The sequence below is a fragment of the Erinaceus europaeus genome, chromosome 9, assembly GCF_950295315.1.
Source record: "Erinaceus europaeus chromosome 9, mEriEur2.1, whole genome shotgun sequence".
NCBI lineage: Eukaryota > Metazoa > Chordata > Mammalia > Eulipotyphla > Erinaceidae > Erinaceus > Erinaceus europaeus.
Genome location: NC_080170.1, coordinates 121,295,837 through 121,300,734, shown reverse-complemented (window position 1 = coordinate 121,300,734; position 4,898 = coordinate 121,295,837). Strand labels below are relative to the sequence as shown.

The following is a 4,898-nucleotide window of genomic DNA, read 5'->3' as shown; positions in this document are numbered from 1 at the left end:
AGTAACTACCCTCCCCCACAAAAAAAAAAAAAAAGCTTTTAAGGGCTCCTGTTACAACACACCCAAGAAGACGTGCAGTCACCATTGCATCCCAGTTTTTGCTTTCTGTAAGGCAGCATTCAGGCAGCATCTGACTGTTAAGACAGGGCACAGTTCAGACTGTGATCTTTCATTGTCATCTTTCATTCCAATGAACCTGTCATGGACTCAGTTCAGGCTCTTTGGAAAGCATGACCTGAGCCTGCTCACTTAACTCTATACTTAGCCAAAGGTGCACAGAGAACCAGGAGAGAGAGAGAGAGAGAGAGAGAGCTCTGAAGCAGGGACAGTCAACAGATTAACTCATAGTATTAACAGGGAGAGATTTGGGTTGAAATATATATAAATATATATTCTCTTTTTTTTTCCTGAAATGTTTATTGTTTGTCAGATGAAGTCCTCATAAGTATGTACCTCACCTGCTGCTCTGTACCCACACCTGTGGCAGGCAGCACAGATCCTGGGCCAGAGGAGGAAGGCTCTGACAGCCACCCAACACCAGGGCCTGTCTTCAGACCTGGATGTGGCTCTGAAAGTCCCAGAGGGTAAAGACAGGTTCCAGTCACGCCTCATGGGCTGTCTCTGGGAAGAAGATCTCCCGGCGTGGCTGTACTGTGTCCTGAGGAGAGAGCACACTGTGGCCCACAGTGCAGGGGGTCGGCGTAGATCTCAAAGTTGTTCCCACCAGGGCTGGTCTCATTCCTGAAGAAGTGGATGGTGTCAAAGGTGTCCTGGTCCAGGCTGTCAAGACAGTAGTGCTTGTCCCAGCCCTCTGGGAACACATCAAAGCTGATGATGCTTCCTCTAGAGAACCTCAGTCCTTTACCAGCAAACTCTGTTTTCAGGGCTTCCACAAACTTCTCATGGATTTCTTCCTTCTTGTCCAGTTCGGAGAACTTGATTCGTTCCTCTAGTGTGCATCTCCGGCCAATAGGTGAAATGTTCAGCATGCCATTCCGAAACTCAATGAAGGTCCCTCGCTTCTTGGGCAGCCTGAGCAGAGCCATGTAGCGGAGGCAGAAGTTGATGAGGTCCTGCAGCAGTTCCTCCCCAAGGTGGTTCTGTGTTGGGTAGTATGCCAGCTCCCCCTGGCTTCTGCTTAACCAAGCACCGGTATGCCTATATAGGGATTGGTTTGATCCCATTCAAAGCGGTCTATTTAAATCCCTTTTACATTTACATAAAGCACCACACTCCCTCCAGGGCATTGGTGGTTTACTGATAGAATTCTCGCCTGCTCCGACCCTCTCCTTGTCATACCCTAATTTTCACCTGTCACTTTTCTCTCCACCCTCTCTGCGTCGCATCCTGTTCCCACCCTACTGGGCTATTATATTTATAAGGACAAGATTGTTTGTAGATTTTAGTTTAGCTTAGCTTGGCTTAGATTGTGCTGCATCCTGCATGAATAAAGAGATACTGCGTACAACCCAGCCATGAGTCCCTGGTCGTCTGTTACCCACCCGTGAAGCCAGCCCGTCGAAAACAACAGTTCTGGATGGTCTGCTTGGAGAGCAGTCGTCCATGCTCGTACTGCACTGTCCCATTCTCTGCAAACACATAAGCAAACTTCTCAATGACTTCATCCCCTTCTCCCAGCTGCTCAGCAATCTTAGAGTAATGGGAGCCGCCCACACACCAATCTGCACCCGACTTCTCAGCTTCTGTAGGAAGGTGGCCACCTCGGGGTCAATTTTCTGGCGAGTGGGCGTGAGGGTCCCATCCACATCAGACAGGCAGAGAACGTCCTCCCTCCTACGGACGCCCTCGGTGGTGACCACCATCTCTGCAGCTGCGCCCAGGGCCGGGCCTCTCCATATATTCTCTTTTCAAAGTCCTCTCCTCCAACATGAATCTTTTAGACTACACCAGAAAGGAAATATAAAACAACTGACCAACATTGTGTGACAGCCACAAAGCCCACTGCCCAGTATATACCCAGTAGATAGACGGTCTGGACAAATGGACTAAGCTTTAGAATTACAACTACTTTCCAGCATCTCCATTCCTAAAGTAAAATGGGAGGGTGGGAGGAGAGTCACACAGGGCAGCTATTGAGGGGGAAAGACCTCACACAACACGTGTGTCCACTAAATGTTTCATGTGCAAGTGAATGAAAATATGAAGGAAGGCAGGATGATAGATAGGACAACATAACTAGCATTTTTCCGGTACTAACTAACCAGAATTTTGGTAAGATAAGAGAAGCAGAGTCTTCTTCCATCTCTTTCTCCTTCTTCTTCTTCTTCTCCTTCTTCTTCTTCTTCTTCTCCTCCTCCTCCTCCTCCTTCTCCTCCTTCTCCTTCTTTTTCTTCTTTTAAATAATTTAAGTAAGCATCACACATTTATTTCAAAGAGAATCCTGGGGCTGGGTGGTGGCACACCTGGTTGGGTGCATATGTTAACACTGTGTGAGGTCCCAGGATGGAACACCCAGTCCCCACCTGCAGGGGGAAAGCTTTGCAAGTGGTGAAGCAGGGCTGCAGGTGTCTCTCTGTCTCTCTCCCTCTCTATCACTCTCTTCCCTCTCAATTTCTGGCTGTCTATATTCAATTGATTAATTTTTTAAAAAAAGATAATGAAAAAAAAATGTTAAATGAGAATCCTTAAGAGGGAAGAGAGCTTCTTGGAGGTGGGGGGTACCAGGTTAAGCACATGTAGTACTAAGGACAAGAGTCCTAGTTTGAGCCCCCAGTACCCCACCTACAACAGAGACACTTCACAAGTGGTGAAGCAAGTCTGAGGGTGTCTCTATCTCTCTTTACCTCACCCTAGTCTCTCAATATCTCTCTGTCCTATCCAACAAAATGGAAAAACTGGCCATCAGGAGCAGTGGATTTGTAATGCCCTCACCAAGCTTGAGTGATAACCCCGGAGGCAAAAGAAAGAGAGAGAGAGAGAGAGAGAACCCACGAGGTAAAGCATCCCAGGTTTGAGTCATAACTGAATTGCTTTTCCCATAGCCTTATCTCATCTCTTCAACTGGATTATTAACTGCTTTCTGGGTACACACAGCCTTCTTTTATGACCTTTGAAAATTAAATACAGTGAATGTTTGTTCCAATTTGATGCTTTTGTTTTCTTAATTTGGGTTATATTGCTTTTAGCTCCAAGGAAAAGTTTCTGTCTCAGTTTTATCAAACATATTATTCTAATGACCATGACTTCTAGGCCATACTTCATTGTTTTTTAAATAATTCATTATATGTATTTTCTGAGAGAGAGATACCAGAACACTGCTCAGCTCTGGCTTATAGTGATGCTGGGAATTCAGCCTGGAGCCTCAGAGTCACAAGCACGAAAGTCTTTTGCAGAACCCACTGTTGTGCTGTCTCCCCAGCCCCATACTTTTTTTTTTATGTCCATTCCAGAAGTAGGAGAGTTAATTCAGTGGTTGAGTACAGGACTTATAAGTTCCAGGTTCAATGCCATATGCCTGACTTAAACAGTGCTCCCTGGACTGACTCCCTCTCTCTCCTCTCTCTCTCTCTCTCTCTCTCTCTCTCTCTCTCTCTCTTCCTTTTATCAAAATACATAAATTTTAAAAATAGTCTTCCCCTGTACCCATGGACACTTAGTTTTCGGCAAGGGAATCTAAAGCATTAAGTGGAGAAATGAAGTGTCTTTTCATAAAATAGTGCTAGGTAAATTGAGTTGAAACATTCATGAAAGTGAAACAAAACCATCACACAACACCATGAAAGTCAACTCCAAATAGATCAAAGATTTGCATGTTAGGCCAGAAGCCATCAACTATATAGAAGTAAGCATTGTTAGAACACTCCAGGATGTCTGCTTCAGAAGCATCTTGGAAGAAAACAGTTCAATATGGTGTGCACCATTAGAGGGGATGCGGCACAGAACTCTGGTGGTGGCAGTAGTGTGGAATGATATACACCTAGTATCTTATAACCTCATAAATCACTAATAAAAACATACACTAGGGAGTCGGGTGGTAGCACAGTGATTTAAGTACATGTGATGAAAAGCACAAGGACCAGCATAAGAATCTCAGTCGGGGAGTCGGGTGGTAGCGTAGCAGGTTAAGCACACGTGGCACAAAGCACAAGGACCAGCGTAAGGATCCCGGTTTGTTGGTATGTTTCATATTGGTTTGCCCCCTTCCCCCCAACTTTGAGAGAATTGGTTTGGCCCTTGCTAGTTTCGTGCCCCTCTTTCTCCCCGCCCCATATGCTAAGGACGTGCAGAGTTCCAGCAGCAGCGGGGGAGGAAGAATGATGGAGAAGCACATGGTGTGGTCATTTGCCCATTCATGAATAAAGATTAAACTGTAGCTTCTCAACCCAGCCATGTGTCTCTGGTCATCTCTGTTCACCACTGCAAAGCTAGCCCGGCCTGCTGGCGCCTCCGAACCCTAACAACATGGTACCCACGTGGACCTGACCTGCGCATCTCTCAGATCAGTGAAGACAATTTGGCTACCTACATACTATGGCCTTCTCTTCTGCTTGTGAAGAGATCTCCAAAGGCCTCCGCCCTTTCTTCACGAAACTGTTTCGCTGTTTCTGGAACATTTATCTCTGGACCACTCTGTGGTTTCCGCCCAACACCAGCCCGCAGGAGCCCAACACCAGCCCGCATGAGCCGGCTTTCTGCCGCGTGGCGCGGGACATTGGGCGTGGGCTCCCTCCACACTGCTCGGCTGCTGGGAGCAGGGCAGCAGACATGGCAGGGCCATGGGGCAGGGTTGCCCCACCCGCCCTCGTGCTATGAAGTCTGGACAGATCCCGGACCACCCGGAGACCACGGGCTCCCTGCCGAAACTGGGCCCCCTGGCCGAGATCTCCAGCTCGGGTCTGAAGGCAGATGAGCTAGAATATGCAGAGATTTATGCAGAG

At 47.2% G+C, this 4,898-nt stretch overlaps 1 pseudogene; it reads right to left on the bottom strand.

Moving 5' to 3' along the window:
- Positions 1-480: 480 nt before the first annotated feature.
- Positions 481-1,832, bottom strand: LOC103110556 (phosphomannomutase 1-like; annotated as a pseudogene).
- Between the last annotated feature and the right edge of the window lie 3,066 nt (positions 1,833-4,898).